The sequence below is a fragment of the Aquarana catesbeiana genome, linkage group LG09 (genome assembly GCF_042186555.1).
Source record: "Aquarana catesbeiana isolate 2022-GZ linkage group LG09, ASM4218655v1, whole genome shotgun sequence".
In the NCBI taxonomy this organism is placed as follows: domain Eukaryota; kingdom Metazoa; phylum Chordata; class Amphibia; order Anura; family Ranidae; genus Aquarana; species Aquarana catesbeiana.
The window spans coordinates 281,619,535-281,642,873 of NC_133332.1; the positions used below are offsets into that span (position 1 = coordinate 281,619,535).

Consider the following 23,339-nt stretch of genomic DNA (forward strand, 5'->3'; position numbering starts at 1 on the left):
ATCCATATATCACCATATAGAAACAGATGTAAGGCCTGGACCCTTAACAAGGTCAGGACAGAACACCTGGCATATCTTGTGACAGACATAAGTACATCGCTTGTGAAAAAACAGCAAATCAACAAAGTATAACAAAACTTTCCCAACCAAGCCCCCCACCCCGCCAGCCCCGGCCCAAACTTCGGGGAGGCTCAGGATCCCAACTCAGAACCAAGGCGAGCACGCCTGTAATGGGGTACCCTGAGCGGAACAGCAACCACAGTGCAGCAGTCAGATGATGGAGAACATCAAGTCCTCTGCTGGAGATCGGATCATAATAATAAGTGGGTGCAGTCTCCCGGCAACAGCCGGGGGCATAAACTTAAACCTCAACATTACAGGAACAGTTATATTTTCTTGGCCATGACCGACATTATCGGGGAGAATGGGGGGGGAGGGGGGGGGTGGATGTGCATAGAAACAATCGTCTCTCATTCCTCTTGTTAAAAACATCTCAGGAAACCAATAGGCATCTGGGAAGCCAGTGGACCCCCGGGCTCCTGTCTACCATAAGGCACATTGGCATAAATCACACAGGGAACCAACTGGGTCAAAAGTGATGATCAGGCCATTAAATAATGGAGGCACATCTCTAGATCACCGGTCGGCCATGGCACACGTAGCTAGAAATAAACAGATTTCCTTGTGTGGTGAAACTTATCTGCGAGGTAGCGTGTCGATCCACGTGGAGGCATCCTCAGGGGAATTGAAGAACCGTACTGATTCACCATCTTCCACTCGCAATCTTGCCGGAAATAGCACGCTGTATTTGATATGCTTGGCTCGAAGTCTGGCTCTCACTGCGTCAAAGGATTTCCGTTGTTTCTGCGTTTCCAGCGAATAATCTGGAAAGATCAGGAGTTTGGCATTTTCAAAGTGGAGTTCTCCCTGTGCCCTCACCTCCTTCATCACCAGGTCACGATCACGATCACGAAAGTGAAGTAATTTAAAGATGAAGGTGCGAGGTGGCGCACCTTGTGGGCCCTTGGTGAAGGGTATGCAATGCGCTCTTTCCACTTGGAAGAATGGCGAAAACCGTGCCGAGGGGAGCAATTTTTGCAAGAGACGTTCAGCAAACGCGGTGGGGTCCGTGCCCTCTGCTCCCTCCGGAAGCCCCAAGATTCGCAAGTTGTTCCTTCGGTTGCGGTTCTCGGCATCTTCCGCCCTTGCCTCCAGCACTTTAACTTTGGTTTTTAACACGTGCAAATCAGCCCCATGGTCACGTACCGTGTCTTCATTTTGTGAAACCCTCTGCTCCACCTCGTGCATGCGGCCTCTCAGGGTATCAAAGTCCTTCCTGATAAATTCCACATGAGACTGTATATGATCCACTTTTTCAGTTAGGGAGGTTATGGCCTGCATTACAGCTTTAAAATCCACCGTCGAGTCCGGGAGCCGCTCCGGTTCAGTCGATCCGCCGGCCTGGTTCTCCATGTGGGCAGGGAGTTTAGGCGAGACCCGCGGTTTTGGCCTTGTCCGCGGTTCTCAGCGGCGCGGCCTTTTTCTTCCTGTACATACCCCAGAAGTGTCTCAGGGATGAAGGGGGCACAGGATGGTAATTTTCCTGGCGTTTACACTCCAAGGAAGAGGATTTTTTTCCGGTCCGTGCCGGCCTGGTTCTCAGTGTGGGCAGGAAAATCAGGCGAGGCCGCGGCTTCGGCCTAGTCCGTGGTTCTCCGCGGCGCAGCCTAATCCTGAGATTTTTGGTGGGGGATTTCACTGGAATACACCCCAAAGGTGTCTCAGAGGTTAGAGGGGACACAGGAAGGTATTTTTTCCAGTGTCTGCACCCCAAAATAGCAGGATTTTGCTCCGATCTGTGGGAGCTCAGGCCTCACACACCTGCTCCCTCTGCCATCCCGGACACGCCCCCACAACTGTTGACTGTAGACAGAGGCTGCTTGCCCTCTTTTAGTGGCCTGTGAGCGCCTGCCTCTCCTTGGTGGCCTTCCGGACATGATGTTTTTTTTGTTTTACAACACCACACTACACTGTATTAGATACTGTGTACACTGCCTGAAGTGTATTTGAAAGTGTACAACGGCTGCACTGTATTGTATACTGTGTACACCACCAGAAGTGTAGCAGAAACTGTACACACTGTATTAGATACTGTGTACACCGCCTGCACTGTATTAGCAACTGTATGCAGCTGCACTGTACTATATACTGTGTACACCACCAGAAGTGTAGTAGAAACGGAACACACTGTATTAGATACTATGTACACCGCCTGAAGTTTATTAGAAATTGTACAATGGCTGCACTGTATTGTATAGAGTGTACACCACCAGAAGTGTAGTAGAAACTGTACACACTGTATTAGATACTGTGTACACCGCCTGAAGTTTATTAGAAAGTGTACAACGGCTGCACTGTATTGTATACTGTGTACACCCCCAGAAGTGTAGTAGAAACTGTATACACTGTATTAGATACTGTGTACACCACCTGCATTGTATTAGCAACTGTACAATGGCTTCACTGTATTGTATACTGTGTAGAAAGCCTGAAGTGTATTAGAAACAGTACACCACGGAATGCACTGTAGATATAGAATACACTGAATGCAGAGAATATATATATATATCTATATCTATATACATCTATATAGATATAGATATATATATATATAGATATAGATATATCTATATATATATATATATATATATATATATATATATTAGACTGTATATATATATATATATATATATATATATATATATATATATATATTAATACACCGTCTGAAGTGTATTAAAAACAGTACACCACGGAATGCACTGTAGATATAGGCTACACTGGATGCAGAGTATATATACAGTATCTCACAAAAGTGAGTACACCCCTCACATTTTTGAAAATATTTTATCATATTTTTTCATGTGACAACACTAAAGAAATGACACTGCTACAATGTAAAGTAGTGAGTGTACAGCTTGTATAACAGTGTAAATTTGCTGCCCCCTCAAAATAACTCAACACACAGCCATTAATAACAAAAAAGATGAAAGAAATAAAAACTTAGCTCACTTATCTCCTTCCAACTCAGCGCAATGAGTTTCCAAACAGATTAAAGCAATGCAAGATCATTTCCCCATGGCGTATTGAACTTATCTACCATACACTGCACTTTAATATCCAGCACAGACTTCGGGAAGGATTAGCACTGAGTGGTATACTGGTTCGCAGTGTCTTCCGCATTGCTTTCTGGCATCTCCGATCCTTTGGCTGAATACTGTCAGCTTTGAACTAGACATTAAGTCACTGGATGAGAGGATATTGACGGCAGTTGTATGAAACAGAAAGGCTATTTTTTTATATCTTGGACAACACACATCTTTAATAAAATTTTTGGAAAATAGTACTACTCTATGTGTAGCCTATTTTCTTTCCTTATATACGTGGATGATGTGGATTTCCAAGCCGGCCCAGCAGTAAATCAGTGGGAGACCGTGAATGTTTATTATCTGCAATTTTGTGGTGAGTTTTAACCCCAGAGGGGCGTGTGGAGCACGGGTTTTGAATACGGTGATTGGTGCACTATCCGACCATTTCCCCTTCTTTAGCCACTTATGCAGCTAACCACGGACTTTATCTTCACGTTCATTCGCTTGTCAGATCTGCGATTTACCGTTTAGTTGTGCATTTTACTTTATATGCAATTGTGTCAATTCTCAGTAATTTGACAGGAGCGCCGCTTGGATATTATGTGTCTCTTCACATTTGTTTGCTTAATGTGATAGACTGTTTTATCTCATATATATACACAGCCATTAATGTCTAAACCACTGGCAACAAAAGTGATTACACCCCTAAGTGAAAATATCCAAATTGGGCCCTAAGTGTCGAGATTTTGTGTGGCCACCATTATTTTTCAGCACTGCCTTAACCCTCTTGGGCATGGAGTTCACCAGAACTTCACAGGTTGCCACTGGAGTCCTCTTCCACTCCCCCATGATGACATCACAGAGCTGATGGATGTTAGAGACCTTGCGCTCCTCCACCTTCCGTTTGAGGATGCCCCACAGATGCTTAATAGGGTTTAGGTCTGGATACATGCTTTGCCGGTCCATCACCTTTACCCTCAGCTTCTTTAGCAAGGCAGTGGTCGTCTTGGAGGCGTGTTTGGGGTTGTTATCATGTTAGAATACTGCCCTGCAGCCCAGTCTCCGAAGGGAGGGGATCATGCTCAGCTTCAGTATGTCACGGTACATGTTGACATTCATAGTTCCCTCAATGAACTGTAGCTCCCCAGTGCCGGCAGAACTCATGCAGCCCCAGACCATGATGCCACGTACACACGAGCGGAATGTCCAACAGAAAAAGTCAGATGAAGCTTTTCATCGTCTATTCCGATCGTGTGTATGCCTCATCTGACTTTTTTTTTTTTTAATTCTGAAGGACCTAGAAATGGAACATGTTCTAAATATTTCCGATGGAACCAATTCCTATCGGGAAACCCACTCGCCTGTATGCTGTTCCGATGGACCAAAAAGGACACATGCTCTGAAGCAAGTACGAGACGGAAGCTATTGGCTACTGGCTGTTGCACTTCCTTTTTCTAGCCCCGTCGTACATGTTGTATGTCACCGCGTTCTGGACGGTCGGACTTTGGTGTGACCGTGTGTAGGCAAGACCGCTTGAGCGGAATTCCGTCGGAGTTCAGTCGGAGAAACCTTCAGAGTTTATTCCAACATCAAAGCCAGTCGTGTGTACAGGGCATGACACTCCCACCACCATGCTTGACTGTAGGCAAGACACACTTGTCTTTGTACTCCTTATCTGGTTGCCGCCACACACGCTTGACTCCATCTGAATGAAATAAGCTTAACTTGGTCTTGTCAGACCACAGGACATGGTTCCAGTAATCCATGTCCTTAGTCTTCTTGTCTTCAGCAAACTGTTTGGGGGCTCACGTGCAGTCAACTTCTTTGGTCGACCATGGCGAGGCCTGTTCTGAGTGAAAACTGTCCTGTTAAATTGCTGTGTGGTCTTGGCCACCATGCTGCAGCTCATTTTCAGGGTCTTGGCAATCTTCTTATAGCCTAGGCCATCTTTATGTAGAGCGGCAATTCTTGTTTTCAGATCCTCAGAGAGTTTTTTGCCATGAGGTGCCATGTTGAACTTCCAGTGACCAGTATGAGAGAGTGAGAGCGATAACACCAAATTTAACACACCTGCTCCCCATTTACACCTGAGACCTTGTAACACTAATGAGTCACGTGACACCGGGGAGGTAAAATGGCTAATGGCTAATAGCCCAATCTGGACATTTTCACTTATGGGTGTACCCACTTTTGTTGGCAGCGGTTTAGACATTAATGGCGTGTTGAGTTATTTTAATGGCAAATTTACACTGTTATACAAGCTGTACACTCACTCCTTTAGATTGTAGCAAAGTGTAATTTCTTCACTGTTGTCACATGAAAAGATATAATAAAATATTTACAAAAATGTGAGGGCTGTACTCACTTTTGTGAGATGCTGTATATATACAGGGCTTTTTTTCTCAGCGAATGGGTACAGGAACTCCCCCCTCTCGAGCCACCTTTTGTCTCCACCCCTACCCAACCCAGAGCTCCGTTCCTTGGTTCCACCCCCTACTTGTCTCCCAGTATTGCCTCTTTTAAAGAATACAGAATTAAGTGTCATTTTGTGGTGCTAAGTAATTTGTATGGAATTTGTTAATAATAACAAGAAAGACAGTAAAATAGATCTACTGTAGCTAGCAACAATGAACACCCCCCATCACCAATAGATCCCCCCATCAACAATAGACTTCCAATAACCAGCATCAACAAACACCCCAGCAGCCAGCAACTATAGACCCCTCCCACAACAGTAGATCCCTTCCAACGATTGTCCCCTGGCAAAATAAGATAGATCCCCTCCAGCAATAGACTCCCCAGAAGCCATCATTAATAGACCTTCCAGCACACCCTAGCACCCCTTCATATTACATACATTTAATGCTGGAGGTTACCGGAACAGCGTTCCCCCACGTTTCTGCTGAAAAAAGCCCTGTATAAATATATATATATATATATATATATATATATATATATATATATATATATATATATATATATATATATATATATATATATATATATATATATATATCAAACTACGGCCCTCCAGCTATTGCGGAACTACACATCCCATGAGGCATTGTAAAACTCTGACATTCACAGACATGGCTAGGCATGATGGGAACTGTAGTTCTTGAACAACTGGAGGGCCATAGTTTGAAGACCCTTGTACTAGACTGACTGTATAACCTGCCTTCTTAATCTAACTCAAGCTATCTCTTTGTCCACGCCAACAACACTACACATGGCCGCTCTGTAAGTAGCCTTATATAGTGTGGAGCATGGACTTAGTCCCCCTGAGTCATGATTGGCCAAAGGCCCCCTACCTTTGGCCAATTATGGCTCTCTCAGCAGAGCGCGCTGTGATTGGCCAAAGCATGCAGGTCAGGTGCATGCTTTAGCCATTCATCATACAGCAATGCACTGCAAGCTCGCAGTGCATTATTGGGCGTTCCGCGGAGTTCGAATCTCCCGCGAACACCCTATATGTTCGGTTCATTTTAGAACAAACGAACACCCTATATTCGAGTCAAACTTTTCATCCCCAGTCTAATAGTCAGACTGAGAGGACCAATCAAACTCTGGAGCAGTACCTTCTATTTTTTGTCAGTTGTTTTCAATATTATTGGGTGGACTATCTTTCTAAGGCAGAATTTGCCTATAAGAGTTCTAAACACAACTCCTGCTGTTATCAACAAATAAATTACATTGCAGGTGATTCAGGAGAAATTAATTGAGACTTTGAAGGAGGCTCAGGAATAGTACAAAAGGGCACTGACAGACATCACAGATTGCTTCCTACCCTTCACGTGGATGACATAGTTTGGTTATCAACCACAAATTTTAACCACTTGACGACCGCCTCACGCCGATTTACGTCGGCAAGGTGGCACGGACAGGCAAAATCACGTATATATACGTGATTTGCCTTCCGCGGGTGGGGGGTCCGATCGGACCCCCCCCCGGTGCCCGAGGCGGTCGTCTTTGGTCCCACGGCGATCGGAGATGAGGGGGAGGCCATCCGTTCGTGGCCCCCCTCTCGCGATCGCCGCCGGCCAATCAGATAACTTCCTTTGCTGCTGTATGCTAAACAGCAGCAAAGGAAATGATGTCATCTCTCCTCAGCTCGGTATTCCGTTGCAGCGCCGAGGAGAGAAGACATCACTGTGAGTGCACTAACACTACACACACAGTAGAACATGCCAGGCACACAAAACACCCCGATCCCCCCCCCGATCGCCCCCTGACCCCCCCCCAATCACCCCCCCCTCCCTGTCACAAACTGACACCAGCAGTTTTTTTTTTTTTTTCTGATTACTGCATTGGTGTCAGTTTGTGACAGTTACAGTGTTGGGACAGTGAATATTACCCCCCTTTAGGTCTAGGATACCCCCCTAACCCCCCCTAATAAAGTTTTAACCCCTTGATCACCCCCTGTCACCAGTGTCGCTAAGCGATCATTTTTCTGATCGCTGTATTAGTGTCGCTGGTGACGCTAGTTAGGGACGTAAATATTTAGGTTCGCCGTCAGCGTTTTATAGTGACAGGGACCCCCATATACTATCTAATAAATGTTTTAACCCCTTGATGGCCCCCTAGTTAACCCTTTCACCACTGATCACCGTATAAGTGTTACGGGTGACGCTGGTTAGTTTGTTTATTTTTTTTAGTGTGAGGGCACCCGCCGTTTATTACCGAATAAAGGTTTAGCCCCCTGATCGCCCGGCGGTGATATGCATCGCCCCAGGCAGCGTCAGATTAGCGCCAGTACCGCTAACACCCACGCATGCAGCATACGCCTCCCTTAGTGGTATAGTATCTGAACGGATCAATATCTGATCCGATCAGATCTATACTAGCGTCCCCAGCAGTTTAGGGTTCCCAAAAACACAGTGTTAGCGGGATCAGCCCAGATACCTGCTAGTACCTGCGTTTTGCCCCTCCGCCCGGCCCAGCTCAGCCCACCCAAGTGCAGTATCGATCGATCACTGTCACTTACAAAACACTAAACGCATAACTGCAGCGTTCGCAGAGTCAGGCCTGATCCCTGCGATCGCTAACAGTTTTTTTGGTAGTATTTTGGTGAACTGGCAAGCACCAGCCCCAAGCAGCGTCAGATTAGCGCCAGTACTGCTAACACCCACGCATGCAGCATACGCCTCCTTTAGTGGTATAGTATCTGAACGGATCAATATCTGATCCGATCAGATCTATACTAGCGTCCCCAGCAGTTTAGGGTTCCCAAAAACGCAGTGTTAGCGGGATCAGCCCAGATACCTGCTAGCACCTGCGTTTTGCCCCTCCGCCCGGCCCAGCCCAGCCCACCCAAGTGCAGTATCGATCGATCACTGACACTTACAAAACACTAAATGCATAACTGCAGCGTTCGCAGAGTCAGGCCTGATCCCTGCGATCGCTAACAGTTTTTTTGGTAGTATTTTGGTGAACTGGCAAGCACCAGCCCCAAGCAGCGTCAGATTAGCGCCAGTACCGCTAACACCCACGCATGCAGCATACGCCTCCCTTAGTGGTATAGTATCTGAACGGATCAATATCTGATCCGATCAGATCTATACTAGCGTCCCCAGCAGTTTAGGGTTCCCAAAAACGCAGTGTTAGCGGGATCAGCCCAGATACCTGCTAGCACCTGCATTTTGCCCCTCCGCCCGGCCCAGCCCACCCAAGTGCAGTATCGATCGATCACTGTCACTTACAAAACACTAAACTAAACTGCAGCGTTCGCAGAGTCAGGCCTGATCCCTGCGATCGCTAACAGTTTTTTTGGTAGCTTTTTATTGAACTGGCAAGCGCCAGCGGCCTAGTACACCCCGGTCGTAGTCAAACCAGCACTGCAGTAACACTTGGTGACGTGGCGAGTCCCATAAGTGCAGTTCAAGCTGGTGAGGTGGCAAGCACAAGTAGTGTCCCGCTGCCACCAAAAAGACAAACACAGGCCCGTCGTGCCCATAGTGCCCTTCCTGCTGCATTCGCCAATCCTAATTGGGAACCCACCACTTCTGCAGCACCCGTACTTCCCCCATTCACATCCCCAACCAAATGCAGTCGGCTGCATGAGAGGCATTTTCTTTATGTCCTCCCGAGTACCCCTACCCAACGCCCCCCAAAAAAGATGTTGTGTCTGCAGCAAGCGCGGATATAGGCGTGACACCCGCTATTATTGTCCCTCCTGTCCTGACAATCCTGGTCTTTGCATTGGTGAATGTTTTGAACGCTACCATTCACTAGTTGAGTATTAGCGTAGGGTACAGCATTGCACAGACTAGGCACACTTTCACAGGGTCTCCAAAGATGCCATCGCATTTTGAGAGACCCGAACCTGGAACCGGTTACCGTTATAAAAGTTAGTTACAAAAAAAGTGTAAAAAAAAAATAAAAAATATATAAAATAAAAAAAAATAGTTGTCGTTTTATTGTTCTCTCTCTCTCTATTCTCTCTCTCTTGTTCTGCTCTTTTTTACTGTATTCTATTCTGCAATGTTTTATTGTTATTATGTTTTATCATGTTTGTTTTTCAGGTATGTAATTATTTATACTTTACCGTTTACTGTGCTTTATTGTTAACCATTTTTTTGTCTTCAGGTACGCCATTCACGACTTTGAATGGTTATACCAGAATGATGCCTGCAGGTTTAGGTATCATCTTGGTATCATTCTTTTCAGCCAGCGGTCGGCTTTCATGTAAAAGCAATCCTAGTGGCTAATTAGCCTCTAGACTGCTTTTACAAGCCGTGGGAGGGAATGCCCCCCCCCACCGTCTTCCGTGTTTTTCTCGGGCTCTCCTGTCTCAACAGGGAACCTGAGAATGCAGCCGGTGATTCAGCCAGCTGACCATAGAGCTGATCAGAGACCAGAGTGGCTCCAAACATCTCTATGGCCTAAGAAACCGGAAGCTACGAGCATTTTATGACTTAGATTTCGCCAGATGTAAATAGCGCCATTGGGAAATTGGGGAAGCATTTTATCACACCGATCTTGGTGTCATCAGATGCTTTGAGGGCAGAGGAGAGATCTAGGGTCTAATAGACCCCAATTTTTTCAAAAAAGAGTACCTGTCACTACCTATTGCTATCATAGGGGATATTTACATTCCCCGAGATAACAGTAAAAATGATTTAAAAAAAAAAAAATGAAAGGAACAGTTTAAAAATAAGATAAAAAAGCAAAAAAATAATAAAGAAAAAAAAAAAAAAAAAGCACCCCTGTCGCCCCCTGCTCTCGCGCTAAGGCGAACGCAATCGGCGGTCTGTCGTCAAACGTAAACAGCAATTGCACCATGCATGTGAGGTATCGCCGCGAAGGTCAGATCGAGGGCAGTAATTTTTGCAGTAGACCTCCTCTGTAAATCTAAAGTGGTAACCTGTAAAGGCTTTTAAAGGCTTTTAAAAATGTATTTATTTTGTTGCCACTGCACGTTTGTGCGCAATTTTAAAGCATGTCATGTTTGGTATCCATGTACTCAGCCTAAGATCATCTTTTATATTTCATCAAACATTTGGGCAATATAGTGTGTTTTAGTGCATTAAAATTTTAAAAAGTGTGTTTTTTCCCCAAAAAATGCGTTTGAAAAATCGCTGCGCAAATACTGTGTGAAAAAAAAAAATGAAACACCCACCATTTAAATCTGTAGGGCATTTGCTTTAAAAAAATATATAATATTTGGGGGTTCAAAGTAATTTTTTTGGAAAAAAAAAATATCTTTTTCATGTAAACAAAAAGTGTCAGAAAGGGCTTTGTCTTCAAGTGGTTAGAAGAGTGAGTGATGTGTGACATAAGCTTCTAAATGTTGTGCATAAAATGCCAGGACAGTTCAAAACCCCCCCCAAATGACCCCATTTTGGAAAGTAGACACCCCAAGCTATTTGCTGAGAGGCATGTCGAGTCCATGGAATATTTTATATTGCGACACAAGTTGCGGGAAAGAGACAAATTTTTTTTTTTTGCACAAAGTTGTCACTAAATGATATATTGCTCAAACATGCCATGGGAATATGTGAAATTACACCCCAAAATACATTCTGCTGCTTCTCCTGAGTACGGGGATACCACATGTGTGAGACTTTTTGGCAGCCTAGCCGCGTACGGGACCCTGAAAACCAAGCACCGCCTTCAGGCTTTCTAAGGGCGTGAATTTTTGATTTCACTCTTCACTGCCTATCACAGTTTCGGAGGCCATGGAAAGCCCAGGTGGCACAAAACCCCCCCAAATGACCCCATTTTGGAAAGTAGACACCCCAAGCTATTTGCTGAGAGGTATAGTGAGTATTTTGCAGACCTCACTTTTTGTCACAAAGTTTTGAAAATTGAAAAAAGAAAAAAAAAAAAATTTTTTCTTGTCTTTCTTCATTTTCAAAAACAAATGAGAGCTGCAAAATACTCACCATGCCTCTCAGCAAATAGCTTGGGGTGTCTACTTTCCAAAATGGGGTCATTTGGGGGGGGTTTTGTGCCACCTGGGCATTCCATGGCCTCCGAAACTGTGATAGGCAGTGAAGAGTGAAATCAAAAATTTTCACCCTTAGAAATCCTGAAGGCGGTGCTTGGTTTTCGGGGCCCCGTACGCGGCTAGGCTCCCAAAAAGTCCCACACATGTGGTATCCCCATACTCAGAAGAAGCAGCTAAATGTATTTTGGGGTGCAATTCCACATATGCCCATGGCCTGTGTGAGCAATATATCATTTAGTGACAACTTTGTGCAAAAAAAAAAAAAAAAAAGTGTCATTTTCCCGCAACTTGTGTCAAAATATAAAATATTCCATGGACTCAATATGCCTCTCAGCAAATAGCTTGGGGTGTCTACTTTCCAAAATGGGGTCATTTGGGGGGGTTTTGTGCCACCTGGGCATTCCATGGCCTCCGAAACTGTGATAGGCAGTGAAGAGTGAAATCAAAAATTTACACCCTTAGAAATCCTGAAGGCGGTGCTTGGTTTTCGGGGCCCCGTACGCGGCTAAGCTCCCAAAAAGTCCCACACATGTGGTGTCCCCATACTCAGGAGAAGCAGCTAAATGTATTTTGGGGTGCAATTCCACATAGGCCCATGGCCTGTGTGAGCAATATATCATTTAGTGACAACTTTTTGTAAATATTTTTTTTTTTTTTTTTGTCATTATTCAATCACTTGGGACAAAAAAAAATAAATATTCAATGGGTTCAACATGCCTCTCAGCAATTTCCTTGGGGTGTCTACTTTCCAAAATGGGGTCATTTGGGGGGGTTTTGTACTGCCCTGCCATTTTAGCACCTCAAGAAATGACATAGGCAGTCATAAACTAAAAGCTGTGTAAATTACAGAAAATGTACCCTAGTTTGTAGACACTATAACTTTTGCGCAAACCAATAAATATATGCTTATTGACATTTTTTTTACCAAAGACATGTGGCCGAATACATTTTGGCCTAAATGTATGACTAAAATTTAGTTTATTGGATTTTTTTTATAACAAAAAGTAGAAAATATCATTTTTTTTCAAAATTTTCGGTCTTTTTCCGTTTATAGTGCAAAAAATAAAAACTGCAGAGGTGATCAAATACCATCAAAAGAAAGCTCTATTTGTGGGAAGAAAAGGACGCAAATTTCGTTTGGGTACAGCATTGCATGACCGCGCAATTAGCAGTTAAAGCGACGCAGTGCCAAATTGGAAAAAGACCTCTGGTCCTTAGGCAGCATAATGGTCCGGGGCTCAAGTGGTTAAGGTACACATTCACGCTGCAAAAATGGGCAAAAAGTTTGTCGGACCTTAATTAAAATTAACCTAGTCACTTTCTGCATAAAACTTCCTGACAGTGGGGTCCATTCACAAAGCATTTTCCTATTAAAAATTTGCAGTAAAAAAGCCCATAGCGTTTTTTTTTTAAAACATTTTTGCAACTCACAAAAAAACGCTCCTAAAATACAACAATCGGTATTTCATCTAAATATGCAGTATTTGAAACCATGTGGTATTTTATCTCATGCGATATATACAGTAGGATGGACACAGTGGAGAAGAATTAGAACCCCTGTCAGTTTTTATTGCAAATAAAGTGGTAAAATTGTTTAAACCATAGAAATATGTCACTAAGTCAGTGTGGTCCCTGCAGAATATTAGTAGTATTATTATTATTATTATTATTATTATTATTATACAGGATTTATATAGTGCCAACAGTTTGCACAGTGCTTTACAATATAAAGAGAGACAATACAGCAACAATACAATTAAATACAAGAGTTTTAGGAGGGCCCTGCTAGTGCAAGCTTACAATCGGGAAGGGCTAGCATATGTATTATCACAAAATAAAAAGGTGACTAGAAAATAAGTCAGAAGCTGCTTTCATAGGACACACGTGGTGTATCAAAAACAACTAAATTAAATTAAGTAAATACAAAATATCTTTAAAAATGTCAAATATTGAATGAAAATAGTATCAACAATTACACGCATATATAAATACCCTTCTTCCACCAATACAAAAGACAACGTTGTCTTTTTTTAATGGTGAAAGAAGGGTATTTATTTACAGTATGTGTGTACTTTTTTTTATACTATTTACCCTGGTATCCTCTGGAGGATCCCTAGGCTTCCATGAAACCCTGGTTGATAAACCCTATATCATACAATTTATCCAATTATTTTTATTGCATGTGATTGGGTATTCTTTGTAAAGTGAAGCTTTACCTCATTTACTAAGCTCTAGAGCAACTTGCAAAGTAAAACTATAGGCACAACTTATTTTTTTAATTTTGGATAGCGTAAGGGAGGGTTATGTCCCATTGGAAGATTTCCCCTCTATTACTTTTCCAGGGACAACCCAAAATTTGGGATTTTCTTTTACATTTTACTTTCAATGATAATGGTAAACAGGACAAAGAAAGAGAGGGTAAATCCCTAATGGGGGCACAGATGACAATAAAAAATGAAAGGTGTTCTAATCCCTCTCCACTCCATCCAAAACAAAAAAAAAATAAATGTTTTCTTTTAGTTATACTTTTTCTATGCATTACTGTTGAGAGAACTGAGCCAAAAAGGTAGAAACTACTCAAAATTGGCTAGTAAATCTTATTCCTTAAATAATGCATACATGGACCACTACTTAATTACCACATGCATTTAATTATTTATTTCCTTCTGTGAATTGACTTTAACTTATTTTCATGTGCTATTTACTGACAGTTTTGAGCACTTTGCGGTAAATGCTGCAAAACTGTATAGTGAATTGACAGTTCGCAGGATCGCATGCGATATTTAGGGAAAATGTGTCTAGACACCTACATACCACATGGGAACTGGTTCTGTGAATGAAGCCCACTATTAGGGATGACCTTTATGGTCAGGTCGAACATGAGTTAAACTTGAACACTGGCTGTTCGAGCGATCGTTGAAATACGAACATTATGGGGCGTTCGCGCCAAATTCGAGTGGCGCGTCACGCCCCATATTGCACTGCGACATCACAGTGCATTGCTGTGTGATGACTGGCCAAGCATGCACTATGACCCGCATGCTTTGGCCAATCACAGCGCTGTCAGCAAAGAGAGCCATAATTGGTCAAAGGCAGGGTGCCTTTGGCCAATTATGGCTCAGGGAGTTAAGTCCACACTATATAAGGCACATTCGTCCTGTGTAGTGTGTTGCTGGCGTTGACCGAGAGAGTCATGTGTCATTTCATTTAGATTGAGCAGGCAGGCGATTCAGTTAGCTGCAGTGTATTTAATATATATATATATATATATATATATATATATATATATATATATATATATATATATATATATACAGTCTTGTATACAGTGGGGACGGAAAGTATTCAGACCCCCTTAAATTTTTCACTCTTTGTTATATTGCAGCCATTTGCTAAAATAATTTAAGTTAATTTTTTTCCCTTATTGATGTACACACAGCACCCCGTATTGTTGACATTTTTGCAGATTTATTAAAAAAGAAAAACTGAAATATCACATGGTCCTAAGTATTCAGACCCTTTGCTCAGTATTTAGTAGAAGCACTCTTGATCTAATACAGCCATGAGTCTTTTTGGGAAAGATGCAACAAGTTTTTCACACCTGGATTTGGGGATCCTCTGCCATTCTTCCTTGCAGATCCTCTCCAGTTCTGTCAGGTTGAATGGTAAATGTTGGTGGACAGCCATTTTTAGGGGTCTCCAGAGATGCTCAATTGGGTTTAAGTCAGGGCTCTGGCTGGGCCATTCAAGAACAGTCACGAAGTTGTGAAGACAATCCTTCATTTTTTTAGCTGTGTGCTTAGGGTCATTGTCTTGTTGGAAGGTAAACCTTCGGCCCAGTCTGAGGTCCTGAGCACTCTGGAGAAGGTTTTCATCCAGCATATCCCTGTGCTTGGCCGCATTCATCTTTTCCTTGATTGCAACCAATCGTCCCGTCCCTGCAGCTGAAAAACACCCCCACAGCATGATGCTGCCACCACCATGCTTCACTGTTGCTACAGTATTGGACAGGTGATGAGCAGTGCCTGGTTTTATCCACACATAACGCTTAGAATTAAGGCCAAAAAGTTCTATCTTGGTCTCATCAGACCAGAGAATCTTATTTCTCACCATCTTGGAGTCCTTCAGGTGTTTTTTTAACAAACTCCATGCGGGGTTTCATGTGTCCTGCACTGAGGAGAGGCTTCCATCAGGCCACTCTGCCACTCTATCGCAATTTGAATGACAATTGCGCGGTCATACAACACTGTACCCAAACAATTTTTTTATCATTCTGTTCCCACAAATAGAGCTTTCTTTTGGTAGTATTTGATCACCTCTGCGGTTTTTATTTTTTGCGCAACAAATAAAAAAATACTGAAAGTTTTGAAGAAAAACAAGTTTTTCTTTGTTTCTGTAAAAATTTTTTGGAAATAAGTATGTTTTCTTCTTCAATGATGGACATTGATATGGCTGCACTGATGGGCACTGATACGGCGACACTGATGGGCACCGATGAGGTGGCACCAATGAGGTGGCACCAATGAGGTGGCACTGATGAGGTGGCACTGATGGGCACTGATGATGAGCTCTGATAGGCGGCACTGATGGGCACTGATAGGTGGCACTGATGGGCACTGATAGGTGGCACTGGTATGCGGCACCGATGGGCACTCATAGGTGGCACTGATGGGCATTTGTAGGTGGCATTGATGGGTATATTGGGTGGCACTGATGGGTACTTATTGGTGGCATGGATAGGTGGCACGGATGGGCACTGATAGGTGGGCATTGATGGGCACAGATGGGCACTGACAGGTGGCACCAATGGACACTGATGGGTAGCACTGATGCCCCTAAGGGTGGCATTGCTGGGCATCAGTGCTATATAATGGTGCCAATCAGTGCCCATTTGTGGGCACTGATTGGCACAGATTGGGCATTGACTGGGCACATTGGCTACATGTGGATGGCCATGGGGTACATACCTGGCCATCCACATGTTGCCCCTTCCCTGGTGGTCCTAGTGGCGATCCCTGGTGGTCCAGTGTGGTGATCTGAGGGGGGGCTGCGCTGATAAACAATCAGCGCAGACCCCCCCGTCAGGAGAACCGCCAATCGGCTCTCCTCTACTCGTGTCTGTCAGACGCGAGTGAGGAAAAGCTGATCAACGGCTCTTCCTATTGACATCATGATCAGACGTGATTGGACACGGCTGATCACGTGGTAAAGAGCCTCCACCGGAGGCTCTTTACCAAGATCGGTGTAGTGGTGTGTCAGACTGACACACCGATCCACCGATCGCCGCGATGCGTGCCCCCGCAGGTGCGCAGCGGCATGTTATCCTGCTGGACGTTATATGACGCCCAGTTAGGACAACTGAACCACCGCCCAGCTGTCATCTGCTATGGGCCGGGCGGGAAGTGGTTAAGGATTATGGAGGCCACTGTGCTCTTAGGAACCTTAAGTGCAGCAGAAATTTTTTGTAACCTTGGCCAGATCTGTGCCTTGCCACTATTCTGTCTCTTCAGGCAGTTCCTTTGACCTCATGATTCTCATTTGCTCTGACATGCAATGTGAGCTGTAAGGTCTTATATAGACAGGTGTGTGGCTTTCCTAATCAAGTCCAATCAGTATAATCAAACACAGCTGAACTCAAATGAAGGTGTAGAACCATCTCAAGGATGATCAGAAGAAATGGACAGCACCAGTTAAATATAGTTTTACAGCAAAGGGTCTGAATACTTCAGACCATGTGATATTTCAGTTTTTCTTTTTTAATAAATTTGCAAAAATGTCAACAATTCTGTGTTTTTCTGTCAATATGGGGTGCTGTGTGTACATTAATGAGGAAAAAAATGAACTTAAATGACTGCAATATAACAAAGAGTGAAAAATTTAAGAGGGTCTGAATACTTTCTGTCCCCACTGTATATATATATATATATATATATATATATATCCACTGTATCCAGTTTAGCTAGATCTGACTTCAGTCCGTTCCTGGTGTACTGTTTCTAATATACAGTACTTCAGGCAGGCGGGTGATTCAGTTATCTGCAGTGTATTTAATATATATATATATATATATATATATATATATATATATATATATATATATATATATATATAGCCACTGTATCCAGTTCAGCTAGATCTGACTGCAGTCCGTTCCTGGTGTACTGTTTCTAATATACTTCAGGCAGGCAGGTGATTCAGTTAGCTGCAGTGTATTTAATATATATATATATATATATATATATATATATATATACATCCACTTTACATACTTTCAGGCAGGCAGGTGATTCAGTGAGCTGCAGTGTATAAAATATATATACAGTCTCCTACATATATATATCCACTGCATTCCAGTCTAGCAAAGCCTATATCTGACTACAGGCCATTCCTGGTGTACGTTTTCAAATACACTTTCAGGCAGGCAGGTGATTCAGTCAGCTGCAGTGCATAAATTATATATACAGTCTCCTACATATATATCCACTGCATTCTAGTCTAGCCAAGCCTATATCTGACTGCAGACTATTCCTGGTGTATGTTTTCAAATACACTTTCAGGCAGGCAGGCAGGCAGGTGATTCAGTGATCTGCAGTGCATAAAATATATATACAGTCTCCTACATATATATATATATATATATATATATATATATATATATCCACTGCGTTCCAGTCTAGCCAAGCCTATATCTGACTGCAGGCCATTCCTGGTGTACATTTTCAAATATACTTTTAGGCAGGCAGGTGATTCAGTGATCTGCAGAGCATTAAATGTATATATACAGTCTCCTACATATATATCCACTGCATTCTAGTCTAGCCAAGCCTATATCTGACTGCAGGCCATTCCAGGTGTACCTTTTCAAATATACTTTCAGGCAGGTGATTCAGTGAGCTGCAGTGCATAAAATATATATACAGTTTCCTACATATATATCCACTGCATTCTAGTCTAGCCAAGCCTATATCTGACTGCAGGCCATTCCTGGTGTACGTTTTCAAATATACTTTCATGCAGGCAGGCAGGTGATCCAGTGATCTGCAGTGCAAAAAATATATATACAGTCTCCTACATATATATATATACCGTATTTATCGGTGTATAACACACGCCGGCGTATAACACGCACCCCAATTTAGGAGGGAATTTTAAGGAAAAAAAACTTTTAGGAGGGAAGTTGAAGGGAAAAAAACTTACATTTAAATGCCCATCATTGCAGCCTTCTCAGTACAGCCTTGCCCCAGTGCAGCCTTGCCAGTGCAGCCATGTCAGTGCAGCCATGTCAGTGCAGCCATGTCAGTGCAGCCTTGTCAGTGCAGCCTTCCCCAGTGTCCATTGCAGCCTTGCCCCAGTGCAGCCTTGCCCCAGTCCAGCCTTGCCCCAGTGCAGCCTTGCCCCAGTGCAGCCTTGCAGCTCGCTGAGCTTCAAAATCACCGACCGCGATCTGAAAATGGCGCCGCCGGCGCCGAAATACAAAGAGCCGGTCCTCGGCTCTTCTCGGCGGCTCTCGTTCACTTTCGGCTCCACTCGGGATGGGCGTGACGGTGAGCGGAGCTATCCGAACCTAGCCGAATACACTCGGCTACGTTCGGGCGGCGCTCGAGTGAAGCCGAAAGTGGCCGAGAAGAGCCGAGGACCGGCACTGTGTATTTCGGCACCGGCGGCGCCATTTTCAAATAGCGGTCGGCGATTTTTTACATCTGACAGCTCAGGATCGCAGGGGATTGGCGTATAACAGGCACCCGCAATTTTCCCCTGATTTTAAGGGGAAAAAAGTGCGTGTTATACGCTGATAAATACGGTATATATATATATATATATATATATATATATATATATATATATATATCCACTGCATTCCAGTCTAGCCAAGTCTATATCTGACTATAAGGCTGCCAAATAAGGAAATAGGTGTTGTCTGTTATTGCACAAAAACCTGTCCAAAATGGAAATCTGGGGATAAGCTGTGCAATAAAAGTTTTAATGAAACACTCAAATCCAAGAGTGTAAAATAGCTTTGAAGAACAGAAATAAAGAATACATAAATACGTGTGTATACTTATATGGCATAAATCTACAAAATGTGTTCTGAACATATATGTATTAGTGTAAAGGGTGAATCAGTGTATTCAACACATATCTAGTAATGTATATCACTTGATTAAAAATGAATCAATTAATTGTTGATACCCAATAGACCAAAAGAGTACAGTATTGTGCATGAATAAAAGTGTGTACAAAAGATCGGAATATCGTATGCAAGGAAGTTACAGATATAGCAATAACTATATAACCACACTATGAATACAGTACTGTGCATAAGCTGGAATACATACAGTATAGGATATTGAAATATCACACATGAAGACAGTTGCAGGCGTAACTTACAACCGCAAGACATACATATTGAATCGAAACAAAATAAGTGAGACTCTGGGGTCTAGTATCACAAATTAAACCATAAGTGTCTCCTGTGAAAGTATACAAACTGTGTATGGTAACTAGTAAAAATAAATTAAGTAGTACTAAAAATGTGAGATATATATATGGATGTGTAGATTAGTGATGGTAATATATACATGTGAATAAATGTTATCTATAACTAATTATCCAACATAATCTATACACAGTGTCAATGTAAACGATACTGTAGCTTTGAAGGATCAATAATAAATACCACTCCTAAAGGGGAAAAAATTAGTCCACATAAACGTGTGTCAAACGCTCATATGAATGGCTCCAATGCCTTCTACATCCATATTGAATTTATTTGATCAGTATATTCAATGTTGAAATTAGGCATTCAAATAATATTGTTCAAAACTTCAAAAATAGTAGAAGGAAAGTTTGGGGTACCCTTACCGGAACAGGTGGACTCACACACCGGGGGCGGTGAGCCAAACGAGCTTGTACCGAAATTCGGTAGGTGGAGAGGTTAGCCCAAATGGTGTAGATGTAGAGCTGTATCTGAAGGGTGGTCCGTGGGAGACCTTAGCTGTTACTCACCAACCATCAGGTATAGATGTTACTGGCTCGAAACCTCCATAGTTGTGAAGCTGTAGCAGGAATACCAGCCCTGATTCTCTTATAAATGGTGGAAATTCCCAAAAGAAAAGAAGAAAAAGTGCCTCCACATAGTATAAATCCGCATGGGGAAACGTATTTAAAAAAAAAATTTCTGACTCCCAAACAAACAGGGGCAGAATGCAAATCAGACAGGATAAAAAGCGCTACATAAATTCGTGGATCAGGAAGCATATCAAACCGATACGTTTCATCTGAAAAGACTTGAACCAGAGAGAGGGTGCCCAAGAAGGACAAAAAACTGGCAGTCATGTTCCCCCAGCTGCAGCATACTGCCAGGTTTGCTCCAGTGATGAGGAGGGAGGGGATGAGGTCACTGACTCTACGTAAGTGCCTGATAGAAGAGAGGAGAAAGAGGCACATCTCAAACGAGGCAGGATTCCCTGCAGGGGCCAGCTTAAGGGCAGCCACCCGACTGCATCACACCGCAGAGCTCCGCATGTGGCCAGTGGAGTCCATGCTGGAGTTGGAATGCTGCTTAAATGAAATCTCCATCAGGAGTAATCTACAATTCTCCCGGGGGAACTCAGCAAGTTCCACCATGCTTCCCCAGGGCAGAGCGCTTTGATGTGGACTGGTATGGAGCTAAGGAGTACTAATTATCCCTCACATGATATGTCTCCCAACTAGCCACTACTTCCCATGTGCATATGTGTTGGTCTACTCATTTACACAGACTGTGTTCCCTTTTGTCAAGGCTCTGATGAAAAGGTTATCCTCTAAACGCGTCAGCCTACTCTTTAGCCCCTTGTATGGGCATGTCCCACTTGTAATCTTCTAAGTGCATATTTTGTAACCCAATTTTTACGATACGTAGTATATATATATATATATATGTATATATATATATATATATATATATATATATATATGTGTGTGTGTGTTTCCTACATGTATGTATTCCATTGTTCATGAATAAACTGTATGATTTTGATGTAAGCGTTTGATCATGCGCCTTCCATCCATCCTTCCCACACGGTCTTCTTCAGACCACCCCTGGTTAGCCCAGGCAGTGGGACACGCTGGTAGACTCTGCCCCCTTTCGTGAATTTGTGGAATGTGCGGTACCTCAGCGGCAGGTTCCCAAATGCCATTTCTTTTCACAGGAGGCCATTCCGGCTCTCTACCGGCATGTGGAAGGCAATGTCTTGGCCTCATTGGACAGGGCAGTCATCGGTAAGGTGCATATTACCGCTGACTCATGGTCCAGCAGGCATGGACAGGGACGTTACCTTTCTTTCACAGCGCACTGGGTAACTCTGCTGTCAGCTGGGAAGGATGCAGGACAGGGTGCAGTATTGTTGGATCTTGTTCCGAGACCATGCCTCCAAAATGCTAGTAGTGGTGATTCTGCTGTTTAGAGTATATAGGGCCTGGGGGCCCCACGCCTTTTCTTTTTTTAATTTGGGTGCGGGGTTCCCCTCAATATCCACACAAGACCCAAAGGGCCTAGTAATGGGCTGGGGGGTACCCATGCCATTTTTCTCAATAATTTTTATCCATATTGCCGGGACCCGACATTACATTACAGCCGTAAGCAGTTTTAAATGACTTTTATTCTTTTAGAAATGTTATTTTATCCAGGGACTGTTCTAAACACGGAAACATGCGCCACTTTGCAGGCATACTATAGTCACCCCCCAGGTACGATATTTAAAGGAATCTTTCACTTTTATTTTTTCACTTTAAGCATTATTAAAATCACTGCTCTCGAAAAAACAGGCATTTTTAAAACTTTTTTTTTGCATTGTTACATATCCTCTGGGGCGGGACCTGGGTCCCCAAACACTTTTTAGGACAATAACTTGCATATTAGCCTTTAAAATTCACACTTTTGATTTTTCACGTTCGGGTCCCATAGACTTTAACGGTGTTCGAATGTTCATGCGAAATTTCGGTCCGATCGCATGTTCTGCTGGGAGCCGAACCGGGGGGTGTTCGGCTCATTCCTACCCACTATGAGGACTGACCCTGTTTCATATATCCTTGCTCAAACCATTTCTTGAACACCCCTTTGCTTGGAGAATTCTACCACCCCCTCCACCTGTTGAGGTGCAAGGTGAAGAAGAATTTGTGGTTGAGAAAATTCTTGATTCCAGGATGTTTAGAAACAAGTTGCAGTATCTGGTTCAATGGGAAGGATATGGGCCAGAAGAAAAATATTGGCAACCTGAGATGAATATTTATGCCTCTAGATTAAAAAGAGAATTCATCAAGAGGTTTCCTCACAAACCTGGCCCTAAAATGTCCAGGGGGTGCCCTGGGAGGAGGGGAGTACTGTCAGGACTCACAATATCTGCTGCATCTGGCAGCTGCTCTTCTTGCTAAGACACATGATATGCCGGACAGCTTCCTGTCTGATCCTTTGGAGTTTCCTTACCTTGTCTTGTCTCTAGTTTCTGATGAACCTTGAACTTTTTGCACCTTCCATGAATTTCCTGATTTATGCAATGTCTCTGCACTTCCTGTTTGCCAGATTTTTGTGCTCTCTCCAGCCAATGTCTTGCTCCTTTGCATACCTGCAACTGTCCTTATCTCCACCACCACCCTACGCTTCTGCTTGATCCCAATTGCAACCAGTTATTACTGATGTTTGGCTTGTTTACTTACTATGCTTGTTCTTCATGCCTACCTGCTATATTTGCTACTGGACCCTG

The 23,339-nt window shown here is 43.2% G+C and overlaps 1 protein-coding gene across 1 annotated transcript in view; it reads left to right on the forward strand.

Annotated features, from left to right (window-relative positions):
• Window positions 1-23,339, forward strand: part of LOC141108609 (steroidogenic factor 1-like) — a 464,304-nt gene that overhangs the window by 173,339 nt on the left and 267,626 nt on the right.